This window comes from Vanellus vanellus (genome assembly GCF_965231255.1).
Source record: "Vanellus vanellus genome assembly, chromosome: 2".
Taxonomy (NCBI): Eukaryota; Metazoa; Chordata; class Aves; order Charadriiformes; family Charadriidae; genus Vanellus; species Vanellus vanellus.
The window spans coordinates 38230025-38247828 of NC_138906.1; positions in this window are offsets into that span (position 1 = coordinate 38230025).

Genomic DNA, 17804 nt, shown 5'->3' on the forward strand with positions numbered 1-17804 from the left:
CCAAAATTACCCAATAGATCTTTGCTGGCCAACAATATGATTAAACTAAGATACCTTTGTGAGTTACGTATTAACAACACCAATTCACAGACGTGTATCAAGAGATGCACCAAGAGATGCATCCAGTAGCGATGTGAACAGGTTGAGAGTCAAAGATAACCAGTACTAGAGTAGTGTCACAATCTTAAATAAATCCAATAGATGAATGCTTCTCAGCACTGTCCTGCACAACAGCCTACACCTTGGGATGAAAAGCCCTGTGGGCAGGTCCTTCACTCCTTCTTCAGCAAAATCAGGTCACTTGGAGAGCAGAGATGAGGTGGGAGGGACCATGTTCACCTGTAGTCCTTCGAAACATCACTAACTTTTTGTTTAAAAGGTTCAGTAACCTAACAAAAATAGCTGGTGCTGGAATCTGCATCAGAGAAGATTCAGATCTTTACCTCAGGAAGGCTGTGGCAAGATTTGTTCATTTCCTATGTTGTGGCTTCATGACCTACAGATCTGAAGACTGTGTTACTCAGAAGATTGGCCTTTTTCTCTCAATCTCTGTCTCCTCCAGATGTATTTTTCTTTCGGTTGTATGACACTAGCAAAGTAAAACCTTCAGTAGATGGCTTATCTGAAAGTGGGACTGTAGGAGGAGAACCTGATCTGCACATTTTTGTCACGCTTCATGCCATATATTTGAAAGGGGTGGGGATGGCGTACTGGTAGGCACAGGGGTTTTATTACACAGCTTTCTAGCTTTGTCTATCAGCTCTCTGTAAAAGAGAATAAATAATGGTGTCAAGCTGGGCATTTACTTCTAGACGTTCCTAAATCAAAGAGGAGAGTTGAGGAGATAAGATGGTGGTTTGCATTCACTGCAGGGAATATCCCAGTAGCATATTTCTTGCAAAAGAGTATACCTTCTCTGAGGGACATGGGAAGTGTTGCCAGCCCAGTAGCCTCTCTGGACGGGAGAGGCTACCAAGCAAGGGACTCCAGATTGTGTGGGTCTCACGAATGTATGGGAGAGCAAGCAGGTAGTTGTCTTTGGTCTATTCTTTTACAGAATATGTCACCTTCTTTCTAAATGAGTACTTTTATGAGCACTGGAACTACTGAAACCAACCATTTTTGTCTTGTGGTTGACTGTGAGCTCTGAGGGAGGTTTGTTCACAGGCTGGCACATACGAAAGATCCTGCTGTCTCCAGCATGGATTCTCTCAGGTCTTACAACTTTTGAACTCACACTTCAGCCTTTTCTTTGTCCAGAATTTATGGGATCTCCACTCCTATTCATCTTCATATTTTAATGAAATTTTAAACAATTTAACCGCCTGTGAAACATTTGCTCATTTCTAATGAGATTGAAATCAAATATGTTCAAAGACAGTATTGGGTACATGCATAGACTTATGCAAACAAATGCATAGCACCAAGAACATCGTATTCTCAGGTGGCTCTGTTACAATGACACGTCGTGGACAGTAGCTGCCTGCAGGAATTGCCGTCCAGTTCCATCTTTGAAGCTGGATGTATTATCTTTAATTATAATAAAATTGCTACCTTCTTCCTGACCATGTTCTAATGTGCCCATGGCAAGGAAAATATTGTTTCCATTCCAATTGGCATAATGAGAAAATGCGTTTAATGCGTTGGCTTTAACACAGTATTTATCAGAAGATTATCCTTTGAAATTGTCAGTTTATGGCATGATAATTAGATCTGGTACTTGAAACCTGTCAAGTAAAAGCAGGCTTTCTTCAATAATCTTATTCCTTTTCACTTCACAGGTGGGGCCTAATAAAGTGAACTACTGAAAGGTATTGAGGCAATCGGAGGCCTGGCATTTCAGCAAGCACAACAAAGACTGTATCCCAAGAAATTGCTCGGCTGTGTTTTCCGTATACAAGCTTTCTTCATTAGTACATCCTTTCCCTTACAAACCAGAAAGCAGAAGACTATTGAGCAATAAAGGACGAAGGGAAAAGACATGGTAGCATAACTAATAATTAATAAAGGTATGGGTGGTATCTAAATATTAATAGGAAACCTTAAATACTTACTTCACTCCAGTATATTTTGTTGAATGAAATACAGTCTGGCTTGGCCTAACCTGGCCAGCTGACCATGTTCCTGCTTCCAAGAGAAAAAAGCATTTTCAATGTAAGTACCTTAAGCAATAAGATAAACTCTGAGAAGTAATAGAGGAAGTGTTATTTCACCTCTGGGAACGGGGAGGTAAAAGTTAATTGTTAATTGTAAAATAAAGTACACTGAGCAACTGTTTCCTGGTTTCGACTGAGGGCATCACACTATTGATGATGATGAGAGTTGAGAGAGTTAGCCTGAAAATTATAAGATTCTTTCCAAATATTAATTTGCTTAATATACTGTCCAATGAATTATGTTCAGATGAAACATACTGAAAGAAAGCCTTCTTGTAGAGGTTAAGACTTTAATAAATTTAACTAATTCATTCCTTAATTCTAATTAATAGGACTAAGGAATAATACTGGCCTTTTTTCCACTGGCTAATCAAGAAGTTATATCTACCTGGAATAAGACAACACAGTATGCATATAAACAGCACTGTCTAAGATATCTGTGATCTTATCTGCAGCACTCACCCTATTCTGATGCTGAAGCCAACTAGGTGCTCAGAGAAAAACAGAAACAAAGTCACCTAGCAGCTACACAAAATTGTTGTTCGGAATGGCCCCCATTATAATGTCATATAATGAGATTTTAATTGCCACCTTTTTTTCTTCTGATCACCCCCACCCCCCACCCCCCCAAAGGGGACTTAGAACAATGGCAGAAAGTCCCCATTTATGTGGCGGATTCTGCACCTTATTTCCACTAAAATGTTGAAAGACAGCTATGAAACGCTTTACATCATATAAGTTAATTAAAGAATTTCTGTATTTTCAGTCAAGGTTTTTTTATTAAGTTGCTTCTCCTCCTGCAAGCACTGACCACACATTCCCATAATGCACTTGAAGGTCTGTTTCTAAAACGTGATATACATATATTTATGTAGAATTTTTATCCTTTGGCCTTATGATCATTCCAAATAAAACAAATCCCGATGACTTTCCGCATTGCACAAATTAGTTCCTGATTTCAAGTGCTGTGAATAATACCCTAGACAGTTAGTGGTGCATTTTAGCCCTTGAGAGGGAACAGTGGTGTCAAACACTAAAGTAGCTGTGAATCTGCGATCTCCTGGGCAAGGCCATGCTGATCACTGAGTTCATGGTACAGATTTTCCTCAGACACAGGGCACATGGAAATATTCCATCAAAGTATCTTTTTATTTTTGTTTAAAATCTGCTTCATTATGCCTGTGAAATGCAACAGTCAAATGCTGTAGTAGTTTTAAAAAAGCAGAACTATTTAGGGTGATTTTTCTCTTCCTTGGCCAAAGGAAATCACAAATTGTTATGTGTTAAGATACTGTCTTTATAGAATTTTAAGGGCAATAAATTGTCATCAATGATAGATTCAAAATTCTGTGTATACAAGTTAATGCTTTCTTTAAATGTGATTCATTGGCCACATGCAAATAATATTTCTGTGCTATTTTCCCCTGCTTGCTTTCTGGACGGTGATTAATAGAAAAAAAAAAAAGAAGAAAAAAAAAAACAACGGGAAAGTACAACTATATATATATATTTTTTTTTTTTATGTAAAATTTTAATTTTGTGGTTACTCCTTTTTAGATCACTAAGACCGAAGAGTCCACTATCCAGAAGAGCTTTGTCCAGATCTGTACAGCGTGCTCTGTGTTGCTGAAAACCCAGCATGCCATACTACAGTTTAAGTAGAGTGAGAAGAACCCATGTTTCAAAATCTTGTCCAAATCTGGTTCTTATTTAGCACAACTTATACTTATAGATGCAAAATCATTATGTTGAAGCAAAACTTACAGGATTTGTTTCCATGGCAATTGTTCTTTACTCATTTGATCTTCTTTAAATAAACACCATAAACTTTGTCTAACAGGGAACTGTCCATCCTATATTGAACCATCTTGAGTAAACAGATACAGTTTTCGTCTTCGTTGACAGTGACCAATATTTTGTACTTTAGAGGAGGAACAGAAACCTTTCAAATTCATACAGTCAACTAGCTGACTTTGTGTGATGGTCTTCTGATGCACTGATATTTTAGTAACACATCTTGTAAATCGAATGGCTTTGGTTATAATGCACATTCAGTAGGCTGACACACAAAGTATACTTGAAGTATATCTTCCTTTTATTAATTTTTCTGAAATAAAAATATTAGAACTCTAGAGTTAACATGGCATGTAGTAATCTAAATTCTGTATAATTTCTGTAGCATTTTGAAAAGGATTTTGAAAAGGCATTGATTCACTCCACATCTTAAGCTTAAATGATTGACACAGCGAAGGTCCACTTTAAAAATGGACATAGACAACTTCAGTGATATTGACTTATAACAAAACTTGGGATCTTAAGTGCTCAAAATACACCAAAAAAGAGTCTCAAACCATGCAACACAGAAGGCAGCGATTGCTTGCTACTTTTAAAAATCTAGGTCCAAATTTGAGTGAGTGCCTAAGTAAACATTCAGGACTTGGTTCATAAACTAAACTATGGGAAATCTGTCCTGAAAAACACCAGGGTTTTTGCCTACTAATATGCCCAAAGGTGTGCCTGGAGTCATTAGGGAACAAAGACCTGTCTGAGAAACATTATGAAGATTAATAACTGTGCATACAAGATTGGAAAGGAGCAAGCAGAGGGCATATTTCTTATTGCCTGTATCTATCTGGGACTGGGATGAAAAATAAATCAAATCCAGAAAGGTTTTCAAAGAGGTTTTAGAAAAAATTAAGAGTTGTAGTGGGACTGGGTGGGAGGGGGGTGGGAGTCCCAGTACAGGTACAAACAATCTTTATTCTGACCTCCTGGAACATATTAAATAAGTAAGACGTGCTCTGAAAGCTGGAGGCTGATGGTAAAGTAGAGATGCAATATTTTCATATTCATCTAAGTAACAGAAGGAATTTTTGCAGGTACCATAGGCACTGAGAAGTCTACATTTTTAAAGTTTGAGCATATAAGATGATGAGGTGCATTAGAATATGTTATCTGGCTCTTGGCCATTTTGGTTTTTAAACTCATCGACCCACTTAGGGAATATTTGCTGTACCTCTGTGTAAACAGAAAACCTAGCGGAAGGCTCACAACCTCCTTGTTGTCTTGCACTTGTAAGACACTAGGCATTAAATAATTTGAACAATCTTTTGTTCTTACACCTAGAAGATAAGCAATTATGCACAAACGCATGCAGTGCAGAGTGAGAAAGTGAAGTAGTTTGGGAACTCTTACAGAGAAAGATTGAATTTCACGTTCCAACACATGATACCCTTTCAGGTGGCTCATCTCTTGCTTGGAAGGCTGAGCCCTGTCGGACATGCAGCAGAATTTTTGGAACAGAAAGAAAAAGAGGGAGATGTACGGATATAATGTCAGAGTCATGGATTGCAGTTACTTGGCTTGAACTCTTAAAAATTGCTCAGGTCGGAGGTAACAAGATAAAGGGAAATTGAGTCAATCAGTTTTAAAGCAGTTTTCCTGAGTTACTGTAACAAGCATTTGACTGCTTTTATCCTTTTTGTTAGAAACAATGGAAAGAAGGAGTACCTGCATTTCACAGAGTCTTATTCTTCAGACCATAGCTGTCTAGAAGAGCAAATCCAGAGTGGTTTTGGTTGTAACTGGCTGCAAGGGATTGTGGTGTGTGCATGCAAAAGACAAAAAAAAAAAAAAAAAAAGAAGAATTTTGTAGTATGCAGTTCATTTCACTGAGAAGTGTAATTTCACCTAACAAGCACCACCTTGCTACCTGCTGCAGGATTAATCGGATTGGTGCGTATTGACAGGATTGGACTCCGGCAGAAAACAGTCGAGGAGCCAGCCGTCAGCTCTATTGGTAGACAGCTTTTTTGAAGCATTTGTCCACAGGGATAAATTCACCTTGGCTTGTAGAGGGAAACGCTCCAAGCACGGCATACCTGCACTGGGGAGGATTACCGCGCTCAGAGCGTTTATCGTTGGCTTTGCTTGAGGAATATGCCAGAGATGAGAAGGTTTAGTTCTCATTAAAAGCACTACAGAGCTGCCATCAGAAAAAGCTGCAGGGAAGACAAGCTGAATCAAACCACATCCTCTGCCACGGGCTTAATGCTCCCCTGACATGACAGCTGGTGGTATGGGTCTGGTTTTGCAGCCAAGAGTGTAATTCTTGTGAAAGATTAGAAGAAGTTTCAATACAGGATCAAAGCAAATCAGATTTCACAACAGGTTAGAAGTTTCCAGCAGAAAGTTCTTTCTTACTTTTTATTGCTTTCCCCTTGACTTTTTCTTTATTTCTGTCATTATAATGTCAGAGTCCAGAAGCTAGATGAAGAGGTTCGATAGAAAACACCTTTACTCTATAGGGCGATGGTGGCATTTGCCCCCACCAAGTCCAGTATAGCTGGCTTTTTCTCTTCACATATTTCCCCACCCTCTAGGTTTTTTCCATTCTAGTCTGCCCTTTAACAATGTCATCTTCCTTTTAGGATACCATTTGTCATTCTCTCCCTTTTTTATCCAAATAAGTGGAAAGATCCACACCATTTGCTGAACCATATTTAAGCTCTCCAAATGACCACTAATTTTAACATTGACTTATGGGAAGCAGTCTTAATGCTGAGTAGTGGTATTTGTGATCTTGATAACATTTCTAAATGTTAGCTGCAATCATTTTGCTCATAATTGGTTCTGATTACAACATTTATTTTCATCATTTTCATTCTAGAACCTCTGTAGTGTTAATAATAAAATACATTGAATGTAAAAAGCATACAACTTTTTCTACAGCTCTCCTGAGATGACTCTGTGGTGTTCTTGGACGTGAAAAGATTCTGCCCGATTCGTGGATGGCATGGAATATGTCATAAAGAGTATATTTGTGACATCTTTCAATGGAATTAGTAATTGATGAATTGTAATATTATACAAGAAGTACAGCTGCTGTATAACACAAGAGTCTTACAGCTAGAAAGCACTCTACAGGAGAAAAGGCTTCAAAATATAAACCTTTTACTGTCATCATCTGCAGAATACTGGACATTCACAACACACAAATGTCCAGGTTATAAACTTGCAAGCTGCATTAATGTGGCAGTTAAATTTACTAGTCTGAAAGCTGCACTTGTAAAATATTTATGAATACATGGGGTTGTCACTGCAAAGAAACTGCACTGTCAGCTCAACCTCTCTCCCTGATTGTTTCCTCTCCCTGTCTTCCCCCACTGGATTGTATTCCATGAAATTCAAAGCTTGAGCCTTACCTTACTTTAAAAATACGTATGTGAGATGTGTTACACTGCAAAAGAGAAGAAGAAGAACTGCTTTCATGATATTTCGGTGCAATCACGTTCACTGTTTTATCCACTCAGAAAGGTTTCAATTTGGTATTCTTTAATGGGAGATTCAATTCGGTTTTCACATGTCTGTGGTTTTTCAAATTAAAAAACGAACTGTGAAGAATGATTTGAAAATTTTTCCACAAAATTTAAACTGTCCATTAAGTCATCAAGTACACTGTTTCTGAAAGTGCTCTGCATAGCTGCCTAACTGGGCATTGTGGAAGAAGAGGGTTGAAAATGAGGCTCGAAGGATTAAAAAATATGCTATGTGCTTTAAATACCTATTGTACCTTTCCTTTTATTTTTTTTGTCCCAAAGAGGTCACAGCTTTCATATTTAAACCATGACTTATTTTACATGTATTTTGCATATGAACGCTCCCATTACTGTGGGATGTCCCTGTGTACATTTTGGAGGGCTATACAAGAAAGGAAGCATGAGGAAGAAATCATCCAGTTTCCTTACCTGACAGCAAATTGAGATAGGTGTGATATTTCTTCAAGATGTGTTCAGGGCTGGATCCTTTCTTAATGTAATATTGAATTTCAAAAAAGAAAACCAAGAAATTAAAATGTTAATATTGGTCTTTGTGTTGCTCCATTGTGATAGCATGCACACAAGAGGTATGAGCGTATTTATTTAGTAGTCACACATCTTCAAACACTTTCACCCAAAGTACCAGTGAATTTGCAAGCACCCATGCTGAAACTTGGGGCCGAGGGAGGAGGGGTTGGCAGATGAGCTCACAGTAGCAGCTGCAGTGCCTCTCAGTTGCATCTCCAGCATTTCAAAGCTCCAAAGTCAAGGGTATCACTGCCAAGAGCAGTCCACCTCTGCCGATACATGTCCCACTAAACAGTGCCCTCACTGCTATGCTGGCCAGACTCCGCAGCCTCCACACCCTCATATCCACTTACTTCATCCAAAGCTGCACCACATGCAGAGGAATTACTGGGCATGCTGTGCTTTCAGCCCAACACCACCATACTGTAGAAAAACAGTTTCCGTTACTCCACAGATAACCACATATCAGCTTTTCTCTAGGGAAAGTCTCTCGCAGCCATAAATGCTGTCTTAGCCTCCCCATCTATATTCAGAAGAAGAAGGTGAGCTGCTCCAGTAGACCAGGGCATCTGCATTGCCCACATCCTTGTTCTCTTCTTTCCAAAAGCTGCAGTGTCAGCATACCACAAAAGAATTGAGATGGTGCAAGGCAAAAGATGACCTATGGATGGTTTTCTCCTGCTTGAACCAAGCATTGTCTAGCCTGACCTGTCAGCACAAGAAGGTGATTGGGAGTAGTTTTCTTGGATTTATGAAAGCGAAATTATGTTTGACCAATGTGATAGCCTTCTGTGATGAGGTGACTGGCTTAGTGGATGAGGGAAGAGCAAAGAATGTTGTCTATCTTGACTTTAGGAAGGGTTTTGAGACTGTCTTCCACAACACCCTCACTGACAAGCTGATGAAGTACAGATTAGATAAGTGGACAGTGAGGTGGACTGAGAACTGGTTGAACTGCTGGGCAGTTCAAGGGATCCAGCTGGAGGGGAAGTGCAAAGTCCTGCACTTCAACAAGAGCAATTGCAAACTCCTTTACCTGGGGAGGAATAATCCCATGCGCCAGTAGAGGTTGGGGGTGAACCATCCAGAAAGCAGCTTTGCAGAAAAGTATCTCAGGGTCCCTGTGGACACCAAGCTGAACATGAGCCAGCAATGTGACCTGGTGGCAAAGAAGGCCAACAGCATCCTAGGTTGCATTGGGAAGACAAGAACCGGCAGGTCAAGGGCAGTGATTATTCCCCTCTACTCAGAACTGATGAGACCACATCTGGAGCGTTGTGTCCAGTTCTGGGCTCCCCTGTACAGGCAAGAGACGTGGACATCCTGGAGCAAGTCCAGCAAAGGGCCATGAAGATGATTAAAGGACTGGAGTATCTGACATAAAAGGAGAGGCCAAAAGCTGGGGCTCTTAGCTTGGAGAAGGTTCAGGGTGATCAAACACTAGAACAAGTTGCCCAGAGAGGTCGCAGAGTTTCCATCTTTGGAGATAATCAAAACTCAACTGGGCAATGTCTTGAGGAACCTGCCCTAGCTGACTCAGCTCTGAGCAGGAGGGTTGGATTAGATGATCTCCAGAGGTTCGTCGCTACCTCAACCATTCTGTGATTCCGTGACGGCCAGAGTTTGACCATGGTCCTTATGGACTCTGGGATAAAACTCCAAAGTACAGATAACATGGGTCGGAGTTTGTGTAGGTATAAATTTGGCCAGAGAAACCTGCATGTCTGTGGAACTGGACCTGCAAAAACCCTTCTCTAGGAGCGTGCCTTGGTTTTGGCTCTTCTCAGTGCTTGTAGTACTGTGGATCCCTACAGTTCAGTTTGGCTTGTCTCCCTCCTTACAGCAATGCTGGGACAGCCGCTGAGCCCCTCATCCATACCACCCTATCTGAAAGGGAGAGAGTTGTTTGGGGACCTGCCCTCATGGAGCCTCACTCACCACAGTCCTGGCTGTGAAGCGAGCATCACCAAAAACTGCAGACCATCTGGCAGACTTCTTAGCTGGTGAAATGCTGACTGAAGTGTGGATAAAGAGCTCTGGCACACCACTCTCTGAAAGCGCTCGAAGCAATAGCCGATACAATACTGGCGTGAGCGTGGGCTCTGCTGTGCAAAGACTGCGTATAATGAAATCCTTGTTATATAATGGAGCTGATGGATCGGGGTTGATGTATAGTCAACAATTGGCATTTCCAGGGGTGAATATTACCGAAATCTCTATTCATATTTAGACATGTGATATAGCTTTTCCCTCCGGTCCTGTTTTACCACAAACCAGGACGGGGGGAGGGGGGAAAGTGACTGCAGATGTCTGTGACACTTGAAAAATCAAAGTCTTTCAAAGTAATAAAGGCAATGCTCAGAAAATATTATGAACAGTAGCCCTACTACAGTATTTCCTTTAAAGAGACATCTGGGGTGAATTAAGGTGCTGCTCGGACTGTGGCACTGCTACAGATGTCGAGGTGTAAACGTGTTTTGCAGGGACTGTAGATATGTGATCATGTATAGTGCTTTTATTAGGAGCTCAAGCACTATATTTCCAGTAATATGAAGAATGACAGAGAAGAAAAGAAATGCCTTCTGAGTTTGAATTACAACCACATCTAATGAAATCAGAGGTGTTTTCACTCGACTTTAGTATTACTTTTCAACTCCTGCAGCTTAAATGAACCTACTGATCATAACAGTAAATATGGGCTCAAAGAATATCCCAAGAGGTGTCATTACTCACATATTACATCCTTTTCTAATTTGTACACTTACCATGTTGCAGGATTTCACAGGACTGATGAAACCTCCAGAATTTCGTGTTTCCCTCAGCAGTCTACAATAACCCTTAGTCTGAATGACATGTATTATTTCCTTGTTGAACATGTGATGTAGAGGGCTTAGTAAAAGATTTATTGTAAGGAAAACTAGATGTTTATTTCCGACCTAATTGAATACATTATTGCTCCAAGTTTAAAAATGCTGTGGTGATATATTACACCTCAACACAACTGTACACATGAAATCTGCAGCGAGAAAGCTTATTGGACTACAAATCAGAATACAGCTGTTGATAGGAGAGCTATATACCTTAAGTTACAATACGTTGCAATAAAGTTTTACTGTATAAATTGTAGTGGGAAATAAAATAAAAATCTGATGAAATAGTTAAGCAATACTTCTATTTTTACTGACTGAAATATTGGCAACTGCCAGAACTCAAATTCTCTTTGTTGTGTACGGATGATAAAAGGGCCATAGTGAAATCTCGCTGTCACGGTTACATGGAAAAGAGTGATAAGGCTGCTAATCTCAGTAAGGATTAAATGCAGAACAGAACAGCTTCCAAATTCACCCTGGAATGGAAAGTCTGCTCTAAGCCATATTCGTTGCTTGCCCAAGTATTTGGACACAGTGCAGGCAAAGTGCAGGGCAGTGGCAGGATATGAAATTCTTCCTTCAGCCCATGCCCAGCAGGCAGGGATACCTGCAAAAATTGGCTCTGGCACCCTTCTGATATAGTAGTGCTGTTTTGTGATAAGTTCAGCAACAGAGGCGCTGCACTGCTTTTACCTGGGTCTTTATGGATGGAAATAAGTTCTCGTGAACAGATGATTTCTACAGTAAATCTTTCTTCTAAGCTTTAAGTGATGTCTACAGCATTTTACTCTGGGTTGAATTTCACCTGAAATGTTACCTTTCGCTCCCCTTTTATCTCCTATCTTCTTTTTTTTTTTTTTTTTTTTTTCCCAAGCATATATTTTCTAAGTAACAGTTAGTCAAATTATAAGCTCTGCTGCAGGGTACCAGCAAGTCTGGAACATCACAGTGCTACTTGTTCTGCAGCAAAGAGAAGGTGTAGCTGACTCTGAGTGTTATGACTTTCTGCCTGTTCATCCCTCCTCCTGCTTTGTACCTGAGCTATCTGCTTAGTCTCAGTGGAAAGCAATGAGACAAAAAAAAAAAAAAAACACCCTAAAAAAAATCCAAATAAAACAGTTCTAGAGGTCTGCAAAACACGTGGGCCTGATATCTAATATTGTGACGAATACAGAACCATAACAAATTTAAGAACGTTAAAGGTAAACGAATCACCCTTGGAATTTATTATATAAATATAATAATTGGGTTGCAGACCTACCTGACAGCGCTGGGCCTAATGTAAGTTGTAGTAAGGAAATGTTTGTTCCACATCATTAATGTTTGAGTGCAATGGGGGTCCTAAGATGAAAGTGACACAGAGATTTTCCAGATAACAATACTTAAGCAGACATTTTAAAGAAGATGGACCACCCTGTTAGCTTTAAGAATGCTGTCTCTACCAGGAGAAGTTATTTTCTTTTGCCAAAACCGTAAGTCCAAGGATTAAAACCACACTAAACATCTAAAAGCCTACCTTTAGATGCTTGGTGAGCCTAGAGGAACTGTTCATCTCTCCATGCTCTTTATCCATCAAGTTCTACAATATGGCTCAACTGCTCAGCCTGTCAAAAGTTTGTCAGTCTTCCACTTCTCTTGCCAGTGCTGTAGGATTTCCATTAAAAATAAAAACCTCAAGTATTCATTGCATACTTGAAATACTCTTCCACAGTGAAGCAGAAGCAAAGGGTTGTGAATTGCCCCCATCGCTTCCATCTGACTAGCGCTGTCCTGCTCTCCCTTCCTGTGTTTTCACTACAGGCTTTACAAGACCCTGCCTTTACTTGGCCAAATCTACATACTGTTAGCTACCATTATTTCTTTTTTGTTTAAGTTTCCTTTTGTTGTGTGTCCTCTTTCATTGGCTTTATCTCAAGTGATATAAAGTCACTTTCCCTTGTGCAAAGAGTGCCTTTATGCGTTCCTCTTGATGTACCAGTTTTCTGAACTAACCTCCGTCTATTGTTTTAAACAATTGATCCATGGGCTAAAATGGGAAAACAGAATAATCCCTCATTTAAATGATCAATGGAAAGGAATGACTAGGGGAAAATGTTGATCGCTGCTGCAGCCCTAATCATCCAAAGTGTTAGTGCAATTCGGAGACGGGAGGAGGGAAAGAGATTTACAACATTGGGAGCTCCCAGGGAAGGAGGTCTGTAAGGAATGGCTCCCATATGGAACCGGAATGCTTTGTACACCCTGGTTAGCAATTAAATTTACAAGGTGTTGCTAAGTAGCAGTACCCCTGTAAACTCAGCAAACGTTGGAAATGCTGTTAGAAAACTAGGGACTTCTTTTATTGCTTCTCACATTTCAATAGGGAGAAAGGCATTAGCAGAAGGCTGTTCTTTGTGCAGACTTCCCATTTGGAGAGTTGGGAGGTGTATTCTGATAACAGGTCTGTGAGCGGGCGCAGCATGACCCATTGACGAGGGCAGGATTTTCAGCAGGGAGGACAAAAGATGGAACAAACCAAATATTTGGATCTGAATTTAAAAGTATGTGTCTAAAATGACTGGGCAGTCGTTTACTTACACACACACACGTATACACACGCACATATATATATGTACATTTCCCCTTGGAACAAAAACTGCCTTTTAAATTCTTCTCAGTCAACTTTCACTGACAAACTTGCTTGACGGGCATCAGGGACCTGAAGCAAGCTTCAAGGGAAAAAGTAGCCATCACTCATGCTTCATTGGATTTCTATGACAGAATGATCAAATCCTGTAGAACCTGGCATAAGCACATCATTATCAAACCTTGCTTTAGCATTTCTTAACTGATCACGGAGGCGGAGGTCCTTGGTGACTCCTGTTTTCTGGCACTGTTTGTAGTTATTTGACCTTTTCTCAGTGGATAATCCACACAAAAAGCCCTAATTACTTCCCCAGCTCTGAGCGGTCCAGCACTGTGAATAATCAATGACACTGATTTAGGTATTGCACAATCAGATGCTTATGGTGTTTAAAGAACATTTTTCCATTGACCTGCCACAGCCGTAGGACAATACCGAGTGCTGAAGTTGCTGTTGTAATCACAAGCTGGCCAAGTGACCTTGGGGGTCTGAAGTTGATTACTAGGGCCTTGATTTGAACATATACAACATATTTTTAATGATTTCCTTATTTTTATTTTCTTAAAACAGCACGTAGTCAGGATGCATCTATCAAGATACTGGGGTACTGACAGAATATCAGAGCAAGATTCATCTACAAACATAGCTGAGTATTTTTTTCTTTCTTAATATCACCTTATTTTTTATTTGGGCTATTAGAAAGCATGGTGCTCAGGGGGTATGTTTTTCAACATTTTATTTTACATTTGTCTTTAAAAAAATAACAAAGTTGGGCACTTGAATATCTATTTGCTTCAAAAGTATGCAAGAATGAAACTAGAACAGGAGAAAAGGAAAACAGGAATTGCCTAGATATTGCTATGCACTCAAATGTCTGTGAGAGGAATAGGGTGAGGATTCTTAGAAATTAAATAGTGTCTCATTTGCTGGGTTCTTCTCCTCTGTTCACATAACATGAAAATGCAGTTCATTATCCTGGATTATTAGGTTTAAATTTACCACCTGCTCAGTTATTTCAGCTTTAAAAACTAAAAAAAGGGAGCAGTCCCATTTTTGCCCTAGTTTTGTTTAGAATTAAAGGTTTGCAGGGATTTTTGGTAAGGATCCATTTGCTCAGGAATACCTGATTATTTGGGCATGACTTTAAATCACATAAGTCTTCCACTAATGAAATAGAAAAAAAAAAAAAAACAACTATTTGGTGGAGATAGGCATAAAAAGAGAAAAAATAAGGGGATCCTCTTCCCAGCAGAAATTTCAATCAGCCAAGAGAAAACTTCCCTCGGATGCATTTTTTTTTTTGAAACAAAACCTATTTGTCCCATTGAAGGGAATGCATTTCAGCAAAAGACTTAACTGTTTTCTTACTTGAGAATTTGCAATAATCAACGTGTTTCCTCAGAGGAATCCCAAGCAATTAGAAACAAACACAGAGCAGGGGGAGCACAGCATCTGCACCTACACGTTTTGCGGGAAGTCTGTGTCTAGCTCCACCACCTTTCCTCTCCCAAAGCAGGGAGGGAGCCCTTTGTCCCACCTTGAAGGATCGCTCCTAGCACGGCAGCCTCCGAAGCAGAAACAACAGGAAGAAACAATTTTATTGTGGAGTTTTCTGTTCTTCCAAACTTCCTGCCAGGCCACGAGGGGGAAGAAAAACAGAAGCATGTAACAGAAGCTAGGATAAAATTTATTAAACAAAAACCTGTGTTTGTCTCTTTCAAAGGAAAGCCTGTCCTCTAACCAGTGTCCTCCCCTTGGAGGACGCTACTGCACTTCTCTCCTCCCTTAAATAACATCTCTTCTTCAGACACCTGCTGATGCTTGCATCCATCCTGATCAAGCCCAAGCAATGACATCTGAGGGACTGGCTGGGGAAGTGCTTGTTGTAGGAAGTTTATATTGTGGAGGCACCATGTGGATACGGCTAGCTTAGAGACCGCTTTGGTAGGTGCTGGACAAGCAGCACAAATGACATTAACTGCACTGAAGAGCTGGAGCTCTCCACCTTTGTGACTCCGCTGCAGATGGCTGGGGAAGAGGAACTGAAGGACAGGCTTCATGTTTTATCTGAGAGCTTTTTCCTCGCTCCACAGCAGAACACGAAAGAAAATGCTTACCACAGAAGAGGAAAAACATAATGCTGAAGTTAGTACAGCTACTGAAGTGAAAACAGGCGTTGCAGTAAGCTCCTAAAGAGGGTGAAGCAGCTTTTTTGGGGCAGCTGTCCTCTGTCCTGCTACATTCACATCCTGCCAGGGTACATCATAGTCTCCTTAAACATACAAATTGCTGTTGGATGTACTTGTGTGATCAGAGGCGACACAATCCATAGAGGCGTTGCAGGATGGCAGGGGCAGAATGGCCCAATTTATAGGCAGAAAAACTCTGGGAAGGAGTCATAGAAAGTGCTCTGAGTAACTCAGCATTCGAGATTTGTACTGCTCCTAGTGATATCAGTTTGCATACCTAAGCTCTCGAGGCAAATAAACTAACTTTCCACTGATCTTTGCCAGTTTAATTTGGTAATATTTTTAGAACAAGCTGTTTTTGAACACTGTCTCCAATGAACCGGACACAAACATGCTAAGTATGCATGACTGTTTCATAAATATTTTCTACATGAAGAAAGTTTAGGCTCAACAAATGCTTGTTTCTAGGGTGTCACAAACAGTACTAAAGCTTTTTTTTTTTTAATTGCCTCATAAATGGTCAACACAGTAATTACAAACTGGTTTACTCTGCAGTCAAAATTGCCTTTTTTCAGGAAGGATGTCTCAATATTAATTAATCCAAGCAGAACTGGTGTGCAGCAGTGCAAGGTCTTTTTTCCAATGATATTGGCTGAATCCCTGTGCTGTCAGCCTGCTAGGATATCGGTAGGCTTCATTTCACCTCTCATTTGTCACGACATCCCTTCAGATGGTAGACAACAACTATGCTCCAAGTTATCCAGAGAAGTACAGCTTTGGGTGAGGATTAAGCTGCACTTGCTTTTTAGCAGTTGCTGACCAGGGAGAGTTTGAAAACAGCCTGTTAATCTCTTTTCTCCGCAGTGACTCCAATTCTTTGTACCATCTGGTTATGTTTACGTGCCCTGTTAAGGGAGAGCTCTAACAGCTTTTAAGTCGTCGGTGGTGTCAGTGCCAGAGAAGGAGCAGTTTTGTAGTCAAGTAAGGGGGCTGAGCTTGATGTTGGAGAAATGGCATTGTTTCTAAATGCCACCTTAAGTCCTTAAAATCTTTTAATTTAAAAACTGCTCAGCCTAATTTTACAAATAGGGGATGACTACAGTAGTTAGGGTTGAGTAGGTGAACCTTTTCTTTGTTAATATATACACAAATGGTCTTTCTTCTGTGCTGGATTCACTACTATTAAACCAAGCAGAGCTGAAACTTAATTGAAATAAATATTCCTCCTCCTAGTCTCCTGATTGCTCTTCTCTCTTCTAAATCAGATAAAAATGTGAATGAGGCACTTAGCCTTATTTCCCCCAAGATCAGAAATTCTCAAGTATTTTAATTTCTCATGTCTTCAAATTATGGGTAGCCCACTACCTTCAGTAATTTCCTGAGATGAAAGAAGAATTAGCCCTCTCACAGGATGCCATGGTGGGTGTTGTCCTGAACATCAGAGCAGCTGAGGACTGGGTGGCTGTTCAGCAGACTTCCTAAGGAAGGATTTTTCCAGAAGGTCTGAAAATCAAACCAAACCTTGCTACTAAAAAAAAAAAAAAACCAAACCAAAACAAAAAACACTTGCCAAGCTGTGAGTGGTCTTCTCCATGTAACTTTGCTATTAAGGAAATGATATCTAAATAAGAGGCACTTCACTATCACATTCTGTGTGTGATACAGTTGCAGAGTGTTTGCATACACTGATAAGACTGTTGGTTCTGCTGAAAAATAGCATGTTAAGTAGTAACCCAGATGAATAACATATTTTCGATTTGTTGATTCCGGTCAAATAAAAGCTGTGTGACTCCTAGTGGAAATACAAATACAGTGGCACATCTCAGGAATTCATGCGGGGTCAGATCCGAACTCTTACACAGGTCGGTAGGCGCCCCAAGGTCAGATGATGGCACTTCATCCTATGATAATCCTGGTAATACATTTACACCATGATTCTTGAAAGGTGAAATAAAAGGTGCTATTTGGACTTTCCAAATTGTCATGCAGTTGAACTACACGTAAAGATCCCGGCCTGTGGGTCTGGGGTGGGGTGTTGTGCCTCTGTTCAGTGGCCAAAATCTGATGGAAGAACCACCTTTGTTATTTTATACAAAGAGCAAAGACAAATCTTTCCTGTG